The sequence below is a fragment of the Psammomys obesus genome, unplaced genomic scaffold (genome assembly GCF_907164565.1).
Source record: "Psammomys obesus unplaced genomic scaffold, mPsaObe1.curated_primary_1811, whole genome shotgun sequence".
NCBI classification, from domain to species: domain Eukaryota; kingdom Metazoa; phylum Chordata; class Mammalia; order Rodentia; family Muridae; genus Psammomys; species Psammomys obesus.
This window is the reverse complement of record NW_026585580.1, coordinates 14,942,954-14,961,271: the sequence shown is the minus strand read 5'-3', so window position 1 is coordinate 14,961,271 and position 18,318 is coordinate 14,942,954. Positions and strand designations below refer to the sequence as shown.

The 18,318-nt window shown below is 51.4% G+C and overlaps 1 protein-coding gene across 3 annotated transcripts in view; it reads left to right on the top strand.

Moving 5' to 3' along the window:
* The window catches only part of Cracdl (CRACD like), a 106,552-nt gene that overhangs the window by 8,555 nt on the left and 79,679 nt on the right, over window positions 1–18,318 (top strand). The window contains exon 1 of one of the 3 annotated variants that reach the window (XM_055607146.1): window positions 11,170–11,246. The exons of 1 other annotated variant lie outside the window; for it this stretch is intronic. The gene's annotated coding sequence lies outside the window, so the exon portion shown is untranslated. Of the gene's footprint in view, window positions 1–11,169; window positions 11,247–11,274; window positions 11,449–18,318 lie in introns of those variants that run through there. One more of the 3 variants, XM_055607154.1, reaches the window with a different exon arrangement.

The window sequence follows — 18,318 nt, the reverse complement described above, 5'->3', positions numbered from 1 at the left end:
GTGTGTGTGTGTGTGTGTGTGTGTGTGTGTGTGTGTGTGTGTGTGTGTAGGTTCTCTCCCACATTGCCGGACTATTAGACACTTCTCTGAACCAGCCCCGTGGCTGGGAGAAGTTCCAACCCACAGATTCATCTTGGGTCTTAACTTCATCATCGGAGCCTCATCTTGGACAGCTTAGTGTAGTTAGGCCATTTCCAACCCTTCACCCTTTAGTGAGCACAGCTGTGGACGTCCGTGCCCGTGCTTGTGTTTGTGTTTTGCTTCTTCACAACTGTCTGGTTACTCCTGAGTGCTTAACCCTGATGTGGATTCCCTGTGCTTTCACAAGACTCTTCCTCTGCTGTGTCCTGCCTGGGTTCATTTCTTTCCACACCGGGACTCTTCCCCAGGAGATGAGTGGGTACTGAGATTTCGTACGTCTTGGTTGACAGCATCTGTGTTATTTGGGATTCGGTCTTAATTAGTCTAAGCAGAAGAGGACTGAAGGCAGGAAATGCGGGGCTGACAGATTGGTGGAAGCCTGGCCCTCGGCTAGACTTCCAGGTGGAATATCAGCCTCCAGGAAGTTTTGGTGGCTTTAGGCCACATGGCTTTAGCCATTTACACTGGTTCCATGCAGGGCCCGTCTGCTGGTCTGAGTCCGAGGAGACGTGGCCTCTGCCAGCATCTGTGGGGAGACGGGAAGCTTCCGACAGGTACCTCCTGGCAGGAGCCCTACCCAGCTCCGTTCTCCTAGAGAAGTCACACCCATGCTTCCAAGCAAGGGGAGTCATGCAGATAACTCCTTCAGCCTTGGGGTGCGGGGTGCTTGCAAGCCACGACTTGGGAAATCAGGTCCCAGGAACCCTGCCTTCAAGGAGAGGGCACCTAAGCTGCGAGGTGAGTGTTCTCACACTTTCTCAGCGCTGGGTGGATGCTGAGGAGCCCTCCATGGCCAGGCGTGGGCAGGGAGCAGCACTTAATTCGGTGCTATGTAAATAGCTGACTTTTTTTCATGAGTCATAATTGATCAGCAGTTAGCTTATTTCTCTTTCCCCTGTTCATAGGGGCTTTTATATGCACTTGCTGTGAATCCGGGCGTTTTTGTGGTTCTCAGGAAGCCCCTTAAGTGGGGGCTTGTATTTTCCGTTGATAAGGAACAGCATGCTGAGAAGGGGTTCATGAGAGACCATGCTTTCAGCAGCTCAGCGCACTGTCAGGGGCCGGGGAGTGACGGAGAGAGACTGTGGGTGGAGGTGACCTGCCTCGGACCTGATGATGGGGCCCTTCAGCCCCCAACAACAAATGTTATTCCTCATGGAGAGACTGTTTAAATGAGCTGCTGCTCCCTGTAGTTGGTGGAAAGGGGCTGGCAGGAGGAGGCCCCTGTTCTGTGGACACGCCCTCGGTGGGCCCAGCAGGCTGTGCTTTCACTAGGTCTGCCCAGGAAACCTGTAGTTTTGGACAAAAGGCAAACTAGTGGTGATTTGACGTTCAGCAAATGATTTCTGTTCCTCTGTTCCTCCCTCCTTCCTTTCCTCAATTCCTACCTGCCTCTCCCCCCTCTTTTCTCCCTTTCTTCTCTCCTCATTCTTTCGCTCTCCCACACCCAAGCTCTCACCTCAGGTTTCTATGGCACCTTCTCTTCACAAATTTAAAGCAGGATTTGATTTCTGTATAACAGTCATTTTCCTTTAATTTGGGGGTATGGACTGATGTGTTGCATGAAGTAAGCTATGAGAATTATTTTACCACCAGCAGCTGTTTTTCTCTCAATTCTTATGCAGAATGAGCCCCTTAGGGGGTGTGTGTGTGCATTTGGGGAGGGATGGAGCAGTGGAGAGGGAGAGAGGGAAAGAGGGAGAAAGGGAGGGAATAAACACTGGACATTCAGGATGCCTGATAGAAACCCTCATGCCTTGTGCTCTCAAGTCATTAATAATTGGAATATGGCTTCTCCTTATTTCAAACAACTTCACCTTGACCATCTCATTTAGTTCTTTTACAGTCGCTCTGTGAGTTTAGAGGCTCAGGGAAGGAGAGTATCTTGGCTGGGGACCCTGAGCCAGGGGTGGCACACTGCCTGTCTGCCAGTGTGACCCCTCTGCCCTCTCGCTGGCCACGTGCCCTGTGGGTGTTCATTTTACCACCACTGAGACAGTTTAGCTGGCTCACAGGGCATCAGGGTGGTTTTCTCTTTGGCCTTGTTTGTTGCTGTTCTGCAGAGAAGCAAACTGAAGCACAGCATAGCTAGGGACTTCAGGGACTTGTCCACGCTGTCATGAAGAACAGGGTCTGTCTTCATTCTTTTTTTTTTTCTTAGTTTAGTTTTATTTTGAACTTTATGTGAGTGTAAGAGTGAGTGCCATGTGAGTGCAGATACCTGCCAGAAAAGGGCGTCAGATCCCCTCGAAGCTTCCATTTCCAGCAGGTTGCACCAACTGACATAACTGTGACGTAAGTATGAGGAACCAAACTCGGCTACTCTGGAAGACCAGCAAGCGCTCTTAACCACTGAGCCATCTCTCCAGGCCCCATCTTCTTGTTTTGTCTTGAGTTCTGGACTTGGAAATGCACAGCTAAGCAATGTCCTTGTGAATGCCTCAGTGTTGTCTTTGATGTAAGCAGTGGCTTGCTAGGTGTGCTTGCTGGCTGCAGCTGGACTTCGGGAAGGGCTCTTATGCTCCAGTTCCTATCGGAGCTCTTCTGTGCAGTCCATCCTACCAAAGCCTCAGACCGTAGTGGTGGCAAAGACTCCCTGCTTCTGACCCCTGGCCCCTCTCTTACCAGGAGAGCAGGACCAGGAAGCTCATTGGTGAAGGCTGACCAGTCCACACTGTAGCTGGGGGCTCTTTGGGGAAGCCTGGTCCTCACCATCTTCCTCACACTGTGGGAGCTGTAATGCTTGGAGCTCTGGAGAGAAGTAGAGGCTGTATTGTGTGTGTGCAAATAACAGATGGGGTGACGGATATCACTGATGGGACATCGCTGTTAGGGTGACCATGTCAGCGAGGGGACGTCACTGTTCGGGTGATAGGGGACACTGCTGTTAGGGTCCCTGGACAGCTGGCACTCAGAATACAGTGGGTGGCAGGCTGGCCTTGGGAGGGGTGCCAGGCAGGGCTCTCTGCTGCAGTGTGGACGTGGCAAGTAGAGCTCCAAGTACAAAGGGTACCTCTTCCATTCTCCAGATGTGGGGGGTCTCCTCGCATCTGCCCTCTGCCTAAAAATTGGGAAGGGGCTAGTGTTGGCCTCTAGGGTTGTTTTGGGGATCCCTGGGGCTCTGGTGCCTGTGGCGTGGTGCTCATCCCAAGCCAAACCTCCGGCGAGCGCTTGTGTGAGTCGGTTTTCTAAGGATGTATCAAGCTGTTCAAGGTCAGGCACTTTCTTAAAAAAGGAGATTTCCTTAGCCTGTCATTCTGGGGCTTTAATAGTGGGGGAAATTGTCAGCAGAGGGAAAAATTTAATGCAAGGCAGGAAGTGAGAGGGGTGGGGGAGCCAGGTCTGCTTGTTTACCTTTGGCTGCTCATCGACTCTAATGGGACCTAGCTAGATCCCTTATGCTTTCCTCAGGTGCCCCTCCAAGGACCTAATGGTTTTCTAGTAGACTCCACTCCTTAAAGGTCCCTCCTACTTCCATATCACTGTACTGAGGAGCAAGTTTCCCACACACAATGCTTTGGGGACACGAACGACACCCAACCCGCAGCGCATGATAGCGCCGTGGAGTCCTTCTTTACCTTCTACATGGAAGAACAAAGGGCGGGAACAATGTTGGTGAGCACGTGCTCAGCTCCATGGTTTGGGACTTAAGAAACAGAGCTGACGTATCATCCCTCTAATTAAAAACTGAGATGGTAAAGGCTGTAGAGATGGTTCAGGGGTTTGGAGCAGCAGCTGCTCTTCTGGGAACCTGTGTTTCATTCCTTCATCCACACGGCCACTCCCAACCACCTGTAACTCCAGTTCTGGGAATCTAGCACCTACTTCTGGCCTTCCGCCCAGATCTGGGCACATATATGGCACACAGACAGGCAAGGAGCATGTGGCTGGGAGACCTGACTCCATCATGGTTAGAAAGCAAAGGGAACAGGAATCCCCAAAACCCCTTTGAGGGTGACCTGAAGATCTCCCACTGGGTGTCACCTCTTAAATGCTCTACCACTTCTCTCTGGGGATCAAGTCTTTAACATCTGGAGAACAATGATCTAAAAAGTGTCAAAGGATGATGCCATACTATAGTGTTGGCCTCTGTGTGTGTGTGCTTGTGCACATACAGGTGGAGGCCTAAGGCTACACTGATATCTTCCTCTATCACCCTCCACTTTATTTACTGAGAAAAGGTCTCTTCCTGAACCCAAGCTTGCCAATTCCAACTATCCTAGCTATTGAGGTTGGCCTGTGTCCCGAGTGCTAGGACTAGAGAAAGCCATACTGTGGGCTCAGCCTCTACCAAAGTTCTGGTCTTCACACTTGCAAGCTGTTTATCTTCTCAGCCGTCTCTCTAGCCTTCATGTTCAGTTTCTTAAAGGCTGACAACTCTCTCCCAAAGCTATAATTCCCAGGTTTCTGTGTATGTGACAGTGAACAATTTGGCAAACCTAAACCTTTAAATGACAGTGACTGTATTTTCATTAGGAAAGGTATCATTAACAAAAAGACACTAAATATTGAGAGTTGCCTAGGTGATGCTGTTTTTTATTAACCCTCTCAGCATCCATTCAAATATCCAGTGACAGCTGAGAAATCACTTGCCGGCATATATGACATAATATTGCTTTCATTTCAAGATAATACTTGCATATAAGAAATTCAACTGTGAGAAACTAAGGTTCCGGTTTGGAAATTTGATATTTGCAGGCTTCCAGAGAAGCAGACAGGTTCTGCTTCTATTATTGCCTTCTATTGTTCATTTTTTCCTCCTGGGAATTTTGCCTGTAATTTCCATGGTTTCCACCAGAAGGTGGTGTCGTCCTGCCACTTCTGCATTTGGAACTATTACCCCCAACTATGAGGTGAAGCATAGCTTTCCACTCCCTAATTTTCTTTAAGATAGAAATATTATATACGTATACTGTATACGTAGATAAAACCTGTGTGACTGAACAGAGTAATGTCTTAAAGAAGTGACCAGACAAGAGCTCAAATTCAAAAGAAGCAGCGGGGCTAAATTCCATTGAGCAATCATTGCTCTGTTCTGTTTAATTCTAAATTTCATTTATTTTTAGCTTTTGGGCATTAAAAACAATCCCAAGCATTGAGCAAATACTCACTGCCAAGGAGGCTGAAGGGTCATAGCCATATGGTACATTAGCAGTGGAAGCTGATAGGCTGTCTGGATTGCCAACTCAGGACAAAGGTGTGTCCCAAGCCCCTCTTTCCAGCTGAACCTTGTGTGAAGTTCTGAACCTCTTATACCTATGTCTTATCTCTCAGTAGCCCTGTTTCTCAGTGAACATGAACCCATATGAAGATCTTAAGTATAAATGTGTGTCAAGAAAATTTGAATATAAGGTACATAAGCCACCAGAAAGTCAGACAAGAGTTTGGATACTGAGGGGGTGTGGAATCTTTCAGAGGTATGGCTGAGTGGGAGGTCATTTCATCACTGGAAGTGAGGTGTGACCTTGAAGGGGCTATCAGACCCCAGTCCCTTCCTCTGTCACACACATTGTCCCAGGGAGCACCAGGACCAGTCATCATGGCTTTGTGAGTTTAAACCTTTGCTCCTTTTGAGTTGCCCTGTATCAAGTATTCGTTATAGTAAAGAAAACTGATTCATACAAGTTCCTTTAAGCAAATCTCAGCCGATGCATGAGGGCCCCTGGGAGAAGTTAGTTCTCTTCAGCCCACAGCCATTGGGGAGCCTGGGGTACACTCGGGGAATCTGTCACTTGTGTGCAAGAAGGTTCCAGGAGAGGGTACTGAGGGCTCTGAAGATTGTGGTGACTAAGATGTAGGCAGAGCTCGTGCTTGAGCTGGGCCTTCTACTTGGGGTGTCTACAGGATCCTGTGGGGCTCATGGCCAGGAAGGCCTACCTATGGCTAGGGAGGCACAATAGGACCACCATCATTTTAGAGGCCCAGCAAAGGGTTTTCGTTTCTGATTTTTTTTTTTTTTCAAATCGGAAGGAAAATATGATCTTTTGGTTAAAGAAAATGTTTTAATCTACAGTGTCAATATATTCATTAACATTAATATCTTCAATGTTAATATATTCATAAGGACTCAACAGTGAAATAAGCTCAGTGTGTTGTTATTTTAATGGTGGAAGATGATCTTAGAGACAAAAATATATTGGCCCAAGAAAGCTATGATGTCACTGTTGGTAGGAGTGTGACAGTGGTTCTTGTGACCCAGAATCACAGAGATATGAATGTCCTGGTAGAGTGGGGCTCAGCTGGTGATTTGGCTCAGTGGGGTGCAGGCTGGAACAGGAGGGGCTGCAGGAAGCTCCTACACACACACACACACACACACACACACACACACACACACACACACACCAGAGCTCATTCTGTCAATGAAGATGTCTCTTGTTTCTGCAAGCTCAGGACCAACTTAGGCGTCTCTGAGAAATGGATGCTTGGGAATCACAGACCTTTAGAGTTATAGATAGGCCAGAAAAGGATGGGCGTGAGACTTCCATCTACGCTTTCTCTGCTGTCAGTGTGGCAGTCAGTCCCTCATACCCATCTGCGGAGGGAATCACATGACACCTGACAGGAGGACTGGCCTCAGGGTTGGGGGAAGAGGGGTGGCATTCCTGGCCCTCTGCTTGTTAGGTCCAAGTTATCAAGGCTGTGTGACTGCCTGGGCCTCGCCCTGCAGGCTGACTCAGGAGGTCTGGGCGGGGCTATGTGTGTCTAATAGGCTTTGCAGGCAAATTTTGTCATGCAGTTGGGGTGAGAGGTAGTCTTCGTCCAGGCAAGTCTGGGCCATGATCAGATAGACTGACTTCCAGGTCCAGGCTTCCCTGGGGAGGTGAGAACCTCGAAATGTGAGTGGCCAGCCTGACAGACACTGCCATCCTCAGCCCCCATCTCCCCACTCTCCTCCTTTTGAGTCCTGGAGTGAGTTGGAGGAGCTTTCTCCACCCCTGGTGCACTTGGCTACTGCTCCATGAGTTTCCTGCACACTGTGGCAGCCGAAGCACAGCGCTGGGATTCCAGGCAGGGGAGGGTGAAGCTTCAGAATTGGCACTGGATGGGGACCCTCATATGCTGGACCAAGGTGCAAACCCGGTGGGGTTCCCGGACCCAGACTGGGAAAGGGAAGCATTTTCCAAGTAAGGAAGCACGGGGAACATTTGCGGTTGGCAGGGGGCTGGTGGCAGCGCGGGGTTATGTGTAGAGGAACTCGGGTGGATCTGTGCAGAACTAACGGCATCCTGGCTGGGGCTTGGTGGTCGGTGCCTGGGCCCTGGTTACTCACGCTTAGGAGTGTGAGGCTGAAGGTTCGTGGGCTTTGAGTCAGCCTGGACAAAGCTCTGTCTCTCAGTAGGTAAAACCCCAGGCTGCAGCCACACTAGGGAAGTGCCCGGGAAGTGACCCAGTCAGCAGAAACTTTCTGACCAGCTGGAGATGAGCCAGTGAAATGCTTCTCCTCATGGTCAGATCAAGGCTGGGACCTCTAGGAATGGGAACGGGGCTCGTGTGGAAATCTGGCAGCGGCTTGAGGGACAGGATACGTTTGTGCCGGGAGCACAAAGCAGCAGTTGTCTGTGGGAGGATGTCTAGATGTTCCATCCAGGGGGAGATCAATACCACCAATATTTCTGTTTTTCTCCACTTAACTGTGCACTTAATATAATTTCCAGCCAGAACCTAGGGAGATGACCAGATATTGAAATATACATTTATTTAAAAAGAAATATATATTTATAATAATTTGAACATTGTGACATTGGAGTGAAAGTAGTACTTTTTTGGAAAATGTTAGAAACCCTGGAAGTTGTAGATTAATATACTGTTGATATGGAATCAGAACTATGCTTAAAATTTAATCCCAGGCCCTTACCTAGTTTGGCTACAGCCTAGTTTTTTACTTTACTTACTTACTTACTTAGAGACAGGGTCCACACGGATTAAAATTTAAGTTTAAGAATGAAATAGTGAAGTACTCAAAGAAGATGTTGGTAAGTAAGCAGTTAGGAGATGAGAACTACCTTTCTAGACCATAGAAGTGGAGACAGAGCCTCGAGGCTGCGGATGTTCTGTTTGAAGGTTTTGTGCATGTGTAAACTCTAGTATATGCACAAAGAAGGAAAATGGAAGAGGAAATCAACACTTAGATGGTGAGCCAGGAAAAATGCTCACAACACATAAGGCAAATATGATAACCAATATGCCAGGGTGTTCTGTTCATTTGAAACAGGGTCTTGTGTAGCCCAGGCCGGCCTTGAACTCATAATCCGCTTGCTTCAGCCTCCCAAGCACTGAGATTACAGACTCCCACCACTCCTAAGCTGTTACTCTGAAGGGATTTCCAACCAAGACTAGGGTAAAGGACAGGAATCGGTTGACGGCAGGAGAAATGGCAACCTGTGAGGAAGTCAGTCTTAGCAGCACAGGTGCATGTAAAATCAGACCAGATTTGCCGTCCAAACGGCAACTTTCTGGTGTTTTTTATTTGTCCCTGTGGACGATGGTGTTCCATGCAGGTGGAGGGAGATGGCAGGGCTCTTCTGGGAGTGGAGGATTCAAGCCTCCTGCCAAGCAATTTGGCAGTCTGTCCCCAAACCTCTCAAAGATCTCCTCCCTCTATCCTGCTGACTCTGTTTCTAGGGATTTATTCTGGGGAGACAGTTAAATTTGCAGGTAGAGAGTCCTCTGCGAGAATGTTCACTCCAGTGTTATTTATAAGGGGGATCCCTTGGAAATCACTGGAGTGCCCAGTCTTGGGCAGAGAGTCGTTCCTGTGTCAAATGCAGTCAAGCCCTTGGGAACACTTCTGAAACAAACAAACAAACACACAAACACACAAAGGAATGCCATGATCTAAGGTTGGAAAGGTGGCGGGCTGGAGCTGCAGGACGGGACGCCCACCCGTGCGGAAGAGGCACACAGGATGTTTTTCTTTAGTTTTTGTTATTTTGTTTTGAAACAGGGTCTTGCTTTGTGACCCTGGCTGCCTAGAATGTCCTAGACAGACAGACCAGGCTGATCTTGAACTCGCAGGGTCCACCTGCCTCTGCCTCCCCCAGTGCTGGGGCTACAGGCGCCACCACGCCCCGATGTTTCTTAAAGTGTGCACCCATCTTGTGTGATGCTCACTGGGGAGCTCTGGCTGGCTTCCCCTGGCACTGACCCTCCTGCCTCAGCCTCCCCAGTGCTGGGACTACAGGCATGTGCCGCCGTGCCCGGCTTTCGTTAGTGAATGTTAACTGAACAGGGGATGGGGAAGGGATGCTCTTGTTCTGTTCAAGAAAGAGATGCTTTGCGCAGGTGCCTTTCCAGTCACTGTGATAACGGGGAAGACGAGTTATAAAAGAGAGCATTTAGCCTGGAGCTTGCGGTTTCAGAGGGTAAGAGTCTGTGATGGCGCAGCAAAGGCATGATGACCAGAGCAGCTGAGAGCTCACATCCTGATCCCCAACCAGCTCTGTTTTGTCAGTCCAACAAATGTCTTGATAATTGGGAAAATGCTGGTGTCCTGGGAATTTGTTCCCTTCCACTTTCCCTCTTTGGGGGCCAATTCTCCTGGCCTGACAGAGATCCTGTATGGTAGGCTCACAATGCAGTCACATTGTATTGGCTCACCAAGCTTTAATATTTGAGATGCATGCATAGTCTTAAAGAGAGTCTTGATTGGGTGGAGGCTCAGCGCTATGAGAGTCATTTTTAGGGAACACTTAGGCTTGGCCCTGTCAGAAAGCTCTGCTGAAAGAGCCAAGCCTGTCACCGCATGTCGGTGCTGACATTCAGACACCACTGTGGTCCTTACCCAGCACCTAAAATGGCTGACAGTTTCTCCCTTGCTTATCCCATCTGTGCATCTGTGACAGTTTGAATGAAAATGCCCCCCTAGGCCCATAGGAGGCACCAGTGGAAGGGGTGGCCTCGCTGAAGGAAGTGTGTCACTGAGGGTGGGCTTCGAGGTTTCAGATGCTCAAGCCACGCCCAGTGTCAGTCTGTCTTCCTGCTGCCTGCTGATCCAGATGTAGAACCCTGGGCTCCTCCAGCACCATGTCTGCCTGCCCGCTGCCATGGTGATAATGGACTAGAGCCCTGAACCTGTAAGCTAGCCCCAATTAAACGTTTTCCTTATTAAAAGTTGCCATGGTTGCTCTTGTCCCTTCACAACAATAGAGGCTCTAGGACACCATTTCTGTGCCAAGCAGTCCTCCTTGCTCTCCGTCCCTGACACCGGCAGCTCTGCTCTTCACCTGTCAGAGCTGAGGGTCTACATCCCCATGCTCTCTGGTCATTCCCCTGAGATCTCCCCACCTTTTTGACTATCAGGAATCTAAGCAGCAACTGCAGGGCTCCAGATGCCTCTAACCCCTAGACCAATCCCCGGCATCCTGGTACTGTGACCAGAACAGCTGGCTGTGGCATGTTCCTACTCAGCCATCTCTGGAGGGAGGGGAGGCGTCCCAGAAGGTACCCCTTGAGTTTTCAGAAATGAAACTGTTGGCTGTCTGTCAAACGTGGCCACCAGGGCCCAGTGTGGGGACTTGGCTGCTGCAGAGGAGGGGCAGCCAGGGGTGGGTCTCCTATCCTCTGTAGCTGTTGTCTCAGCCCGGGCGTCCTGAGCTATGGCATGACCTGGCCTTTCCTTACTACTCCATGCAGTATCTTGAAGGCCTCATGCCACCCCTTTTCCCAAGCCAGTCATGCTGGCAGAGATGCATACTGCTAAACCTGTTGCTAATGGTGTTCTGGGGTGCCTGCTCTGGATAGACCTTTAGCCCTGAACCGCACGGCCTCCTGCTGACCAGCCCTCTGAGGGCTAAGACCTTGCCCAGAGAGGAGCTTTCTCTTTGTTCCTTCCCGGGTATCCTAGAGTCCTAGCGATGCTGTGTGAAGCAGATAACCGCCCAAGGGAGGCTGGCTGCTGGCAGCACCGCCTTGCATTGCCTCCCAGCTCAGGTTCTGCTCCTTTTGGCAGAGACATTGAGGGAGGAGCCTGTGTGTGTTACAGGAGTCAGCACTGTTGCCTGGGAAGGGATGGGCGGGACCGGTGCTCCCTTTCCTCCCCAGAGGCTCGAGTTTGAGGAAAGTCCCCTCGGAAGAGCCTGCCTTACAGCGGATGGAAGCAAACAGTAAGCCTGCCTGGCCCCTGTCCAGCCATGGAACCTGAGAGCCACCATTGGCGGTGACAGGACACAGGTTATGTAACCTGAGGGCCGTACTGAGATGAGCTGAAGAGCTGGGGGAGTGGAGCCTGTGCAATTCAGGAAGCTCCTGGGGGGCTCTGGCCACCTGGTCCCCATGTGGCAGCTGCCCTTTTGGCCTGCCTCGCAGGTGGGTGGAGCACAGGACGTGAGCTGGAGTTGGGGACGTCTCTGGAGCTAGGGGAGTGCCTAGGGGTGTGCGTCCGGGTTTCTCAGAGGCCCTTTCCTGTAGGTGAAGATACTCAGGTGCGCGGTTACACAGGTTTATCCACAGCCCCCCTCGGCCCCCCTCCCCCACTACACGTTGGCACGACGTCTCCATCTCCCTGGAAACCTGCTCTGGGATGCTTAGCCTTGGATGCAGACATAGAGGCTGGCTCGTGGTTCCGATGTGTTGTGTTTGTTTTTTGCATAGGCTAGGCTGCAGCCTGGTGCTCGAGGCACAGAGGTGGCCTGCTGTTTGTGTGGGGCATTCCACACAATGAGGAATGAGGGCGTTCTCCAACATATTCCCTGGGCTCTTGGGGGCTCTCCTTTCTCCCCTGTGGCCTGGCTCCTGATACGAGCAGAGCTCGTGGGTCACGTGGTGATGGAAGTCCTCTGGCCCTGGGGTGCCCAGGCTGTGCCATCCTTAGTGGAAAGGAAGCTCGGGAGTCTAGGGTGCTTCTCACTAGGCCCCAGTTCCCCTTGCACCCTATTGCGTTACTGTGGTTACACAGGCTCACTGGTTGAAGGCCAGGGCTTCTCTGTCACATAGTTTATTTACTCTTTTTCAGAGTAGCCTTCACTGTAAGCATTGCCCGGTGACTTACTGAGATTATCACAGAGGCTTGGTGTACATAAGTAACTTGGCCTGTTTGTAAAGGTTGTCTGCTCTGGCCATGCTCTCCATGGCCTCTTAAAGACATAGACTGCCCTTCGGTGGAGTTATGATCCTTAGGGACCGAGGGACAAGCTGGTAAGATACTACCGGCCTGGCCATGTGCTCCTTACCTGTGTCCTTCCTTCAGCCCTACCTCCTCAGAGGCAGCTCCACAAACCTTTCAGAACCTGGTCATGTTCATGGCTAGCCACCTCTAATACCCTCCTTCCCACAGGTCCAGCCTTGAGTCCCCCTGTTGTCCAAATAGAAGCACAGGCCTCACCACTGTGTCCTTTCTGTCCTGAGGGTCTGCTGACCCGGCTGACTGTGCACAGGCCACCTTGTGGGAATTCCGCTGGGCTCTCTTCCCTCTGTCACCTCCTGGAGAGAAGCGACGGTTTCTGCTTTGGTCTCCTCTAGATCTCACCTATTCATTACAGGGGGATTAAGAGATGTCTCCGCCCCCAGGCAGTCTGAGGTTCTTGGCATCGATGGCTTGGATTCTAAAGACAGGGGGAAGATTAGCCTGTCACAGGTGCTTGGACAGCAGTGTTTGGGCCATGCTGGTGGGGACTGTTAGGTGCCTGTAATCTCCGGTTTTGGCGTAATGCTTTCAGTGTTCGAGAACTTTGTCAGCACTGGAGGGTTCTACCGCATACTGAAGCGGGTCTTGGTCATGAAGAGCACTCACGGGTTTAACACTGAACTCCAGGGTGAAGCTGGTGCCTGTGCAGCTTATGGAGCCCACCATTTAGGCTCGTCTTCCAGGGAGATTTGGTGAAGGGAGTTGGGCGATCTCAGAGTTGACTGGACCCCTGTGGGCCCGAGCTTGTTGCCGCAGCTGCTACCCGGTGCCCAGCAGGTGCCGGCAGCCTCTCTTCTTGCTCCTGGGCACCTCGGCATGAGTCAGAGCGTGTGCAGCGTGGGCTGGCAAGGGTGGCAGGGAGCCCAGAATTAGCTCAGCTGTGCTTTAGGGGGGCTGTGGTGGGGAAGGCAAGACTGTGCCAGGCAGCCACCACAAACCACAGAGAGGGTCGCATCTCAGGACCCACCACAGGCGTCAGGGTGAGGAGAAAGCCTGTTGGGTCCTGGCACGTGTCCAGCTGTAGATGAGCAGGTTGAAGGGTGGGCTGTCCGTACCCACAGCCAGTGTGACTGGCACACTGAAGGTGAATGTGGATACAGGACAGACATGGCCACGTCACTCCCAGGATGAGCAGCAGGCAGGCATGGTGATCTCCATGCTTGCGCTTGCTGGCCATAGTCTGGCCAGGTAGGGCAGCTCAGTGCTTAGGCATGGCACATCAGGCAGATGGAAGTGTGTGTATAAGTATACCTGAGCGGAGCCAAAGAGATGGCTTGGAGCCCCCCTGTGCGTGGTATTCTTCTTGCTCTTTGTAAACTGCCGCTTTGTTAAAATGAGACTATCATCAGCACGCAACGTTGCCACATTGCCTTTTCCTGCTTGCCCCAGTCATCAGTGCCAGTGGTTGTGAGCAGAGAAAACAGGGAGACAGAGCTTGTCATTCTGCCAGTGGTCAGGACAGAACACAAGGGCACGTCCATGCCCTCAGGGGCTGACCGGGCTCTCATGAAGCCACTGACCTCGTCAGCCGAAGAGCCAGTGAATTGTTGGGCTGCGAGTGTGTCGGCAGTTTTGAAGATCCTGGTTTGCAGGATGGACGTGTGGGGTTACCTTTGCGGGTTTCCTGTTGCCAGGCGCAGCTCGCAGGGGCAGCGTGAGCCGTGTTTCTGTGTGGTTAGTCATGTGCGCAGAACAGTCTTGGAAGACCTCCAGAGGTCCTCTGTATTCAGCCCTGTGGCTGTAGCAGGTGACTTGTGCCTTCGCACCCCAGGTGGCTGTGGTGACCGTCAGGAGGCCACATGAGCTGGCTCTGCTGTCACTGAGTGAGCCCACAGAGAGCTTGCAAGGGTCTGCGCTGTGGGTGCCGTGTCTTCCCGGTGGGGAGCTGGTACCCCAGATTAGACCTGGTCTTCGTTGGTCTGAGGGCGTTGGGAGTGTCAGGAGCAGTGGACCCAGCACTTGGAGTGAGAATTCTTTCCTCGTGCGTGAGCCTTGCACAGCCTTGCCATCTCTGCACGCACAGGCTTTTGTAAGTACCAGGCCTCCCACCCTCTTCACACTCTCTGCTGGTGCCCAGGCCCGGCACTGGGGAGCTTTGTTTCTAGAGTCTCATGAGCCTTCCTTTGTGCACATTTGGTTCTTTTCAAAATACAGCCTGTACTCAACAGCCTTGTTGGGGCCCCGGCTGTACTGTGAGGTGGGCAGGGCCGAGAAGCTCAGAGAGTGGGAGGCGCCGGCAAGCACTGTGAACGTGCTGGTGGCACGCTGGCTCTCTCGCCTCAGTGCTCAGCTCAGGTGCCTGCGGCCCACACCTTCTCTGCCTTCCTGGAAAATCAAAGGTGTCTTAGCATTTTCTTCACCCCTTTATTTTACACTGATATATCATATAATAATTATCATTATTATTACTTTATTATTATTATTTGCTGTGCCGTGGATTGAGGCCGGGCACACGCCGTGCAGGTGTGGACCACTGAGCTTCATACCCAGCCTTTTCGGCTTCCATCGTCTCGTGTTCTCTCTGCACAGCAAGCTTATTAGAACTAAGAGGCAGTTCTGGGGGAAGTTTGGGCTAAATTCGTCCCTGCACCAGCCCGTCCACTCCTCCAGGGGGAACAGTGGTTAGCGAGCAAGCATCCTTTGGAGACCCACTCAGCAGGTGAAGGGACAGCAAGAGCATTCGGAAGGGAGTGGACTTTGTAACCGTGTCCCTTTTAGCCTCTAGGCCAGTGGTTCTTAACCTCACGGGGGCACCTAAGGCTGTCAGAAATATCAGATATTTACAACAGCAGCAAAATTACAGTCATGAAGTAGCAATGAAAATATTTACGTTTGGGGGTCGCCAGGACATGGAGAACCGTATTAAAGGGTCACAGTGTAAGGAAGGTTGAGAACCGCTGCTCTAGGCTGTTCAGGACAACGGGAGAGAGAAAATGCCAGTACAGGGGACAGCGTCGCTGCCTGCTCAGAGGCTTTGAGGAAGAAGAAGGTCGAGAAGGCAGACAAAAGACAGCAGTTCCCTCCTTCGGAATTCCTTTGCCCCCTCGCCCAAGCTGTGTAGCCCTGCCACCCGTTCATTTTATTGCTGGCTTCCCTGGCCTTAACACTAGCCCTTTGCCCTTCTCTCCCCCTGCTGAGCTGGGAGCCTGGGGACACGCTCTGAGTTCACAGGTGGAGAGAGGGAACCAGAGAGCAACGTGGCAGGTGGCCCAGGCGTGCACACAGATGGAGTGTTCGGTGCCAGGCCGTGGGTCCCCAGGAAGGCCGGCTGGGTGGAGTCAGGTTTCCTGATGCCTTAGAGCAGGCAGGTAGGTCAAGCAGGAATGTGGTGGAGTGGGGAATGGCCATTCCCTGGCCGGTGTTTGTTTCAACCCTGTGCCTGACGGCTCCCATTGTCTCATGAGCAGGCTTCACGGCAGCCCTGCTTACTTAGGACCTCATGACCCGGAAACAGAACCTCTTCCAGGCCTCTGAAATAATCACGGCTGCTTTCTCGGGCACGTAATAGGATTGTTCCACCCCTGCTCACTCCTTCCACAGTAGGGCAGTTACACCTCAATGCTGATACCTGTAGCCAGAAGAAAAGTGAACCAAAATGAAATAATCTGCATAAGTAAATAACCCTCTTGGCAGACCCAGGGACTGTAATGCAAATGGCAGAGGAAACTCAAGAGTCTGTTGTCTGTTGCTGCTGTCCAGGGCACATGAGTTTCACAGTGTCCATATAAGTCTCACCCAGACTGCCTGAAAGCTGCCTGCAAGCTCTCTGCATTTTTACCCAGCTCCTGGCGTGAGTCTTTAAATAGGGTCTGTTCATACCCCTCCGGTCCCCTTGTGTTTGCACAAAGCCATTAGAGCCTGTGGGCTTTTCCTGCATTTTCTTACATGTTCTCTCTGAACCTTTAGGATATTCTGAACAGTTAGAAAAAGTAAATCTAGGTCCTTTATCTGTGCCAAGAGAAAGTGGCCAAGCATTAACGAAATTCACCCGTGGAAACCCAGAGGCGCAGTCCACTTCTCCACGGCAGCCTTTGGTAAGTTCCCGATGTCATTGTGCTGCAGTTGGAGGCCACAGCAGGCAGAGAAAGGTCACTGGAATGTAAGCTATACCCAAGAAACCAGAGCCCTGGTCTCCCGTGCAGGGCAAGCCGCAGCTTGTACCAGGGTTAGGACGGAGTAGCCCAGTGAGGTCCTTATCTGCCTGATAGGCCTTCACGGTGACAGGGGAAGTTTAGCTTTTTACTGGGGCTGATAAAATGTGTTCACTGCTGAGCTGTTAAGTTTGCAGGCAACCCAAGGATTGTGGGGTAAGCGGTGCCTCGGGAGCTGGGTATCTAAGGACTGCCTGCCCCTTTTCCATCTAGACCCCATCTTGTGTGCCAAGGAGAACCCTGTGCCAGAAAGTCACTTTCGTTGGGAGGTGAGCATGTGGTAAAGCACGAGGAAAGCATCTCGGCTTTCCTGAGATCGTCAGCTTCTGAAGTGGTTCCAAAAGGACTCACCTTTGGAGGTGTCAGACCCCAGAAACAGTGGATCAGCTAGCACGCAATGGTGGAAGTGCATGGAAGGCAGAGAAAACCCATCTCATGGCTGAGTGGAAAAGAGTCAGGAAGACACTGGAGTCCCAGGGTCCCACCAAGAGCATCCCTCCAGAGACCTACCCTCAGGCTTCACCTTTTACAGCTTCTACAGCCTCCTACCAGTGCCAAGCTGGGGACCAGGCCTTTAACACGGCTTGGTTAAGGTGGTGGTGGTCTTAAGGAGGCATTTACTATCTAAACGGTAGCAACTTAGGTCTGCATTTGCTGACAGAACAGACCCATTCCTGACCCATAGCTGAGGACTTGCTGTCTGAAGGCCTGAGGGTGCTTCCTTCAAGCACACACTTGTCTGTCCTACAGATGGGATTCCGACGGAGATGGTCAGTCGTCCAGTGGTCACAGCTTTGAACAGGGAAAGGGGCTGGAGGGACTGCCTCTGCTGGGGTTTCCATCTGCATGTTCAAAGCTGGCTGCCTTTGCCTGCGATCACAGAGGCAGGCAGGCCTCATGGCTTTTCTCTGAAGGCACACATTTTGCTCCCGGTGCCTGCCGCACTGGCAGAGGTGGTTAGCGGGTAGCGCAATGTCAGCATTTTCCTGTTTCAAGAAAATTTCTCTGTAAGTTTTTTGTTTTTTTTTTTTTCAACTTGAGGTCTAGGACGTGTAGTTCATTTTGTAATCTCTTCTACACAGCATGGAGAGTTTCCTTCTAAAACGAATCAGATTCCCAGTCCCAGACCTGATGGAGCAGTCAGTGTTGGGTTTGCTTTCTCTTCTTGAGCAGCTAGACCTACTATATGAAGCAACTGCTTTTAGGAAGGGGACACTACCTGCTCAGGTGTCGGAGAGAAGTAAAGATCCGCATCTGCTCCGCCGTTGTCTGAGGTTGCCTTCTGAACCACAGCACAGGGACGAAGAGCCCGGGGCAGAACCGGGCGCCTTGAGGTTGTTAGCTTCCATGTGACCACCTAGAACGGTGCTGGAGAGGGGGTGGTTCTGAACAGAGAAGGCAAGCAGGGGATCTTCGAACTGTTGCCGCCAAGCAGGGTCAGCACCACGCTGGGTGCACACCGAGGCTGGGCCAGGAACAGCTGCTGCGAACGGTGAACTGACGGCGTATCTGGAAATGGCAGGGCCCCGCTGCTGGAGGAGAGCCTAGGTGTACTCTTGAACACCTACCTGGAACCACGGAAAGGCTCTCCCCAGGGAGACGGCAAGGACGACAGCTCCCATAACAAAACCTAAACACAGAGCTGTATTAGGCCTCTAAGGTCCTTGGCAGTCAACTGGATATGCCCAGTGAAACTCAACATTCTTTAAGCAAAGCATTATCTGTACTTGCCATACAATAAACTAATCTTGAGGACAAGGTGGGCAGTAGCAAAGAAAATGAGGACGAGAAAGCCAAACTGGTGAAGGAACAGTTAGGAAGTAACTCAATGCAATTGTGAATCTTATTCAAGGCCCCCGTGGCTCTTTCCCTCCTCTCTCGAACACCCAGCTGGGTCTGGCC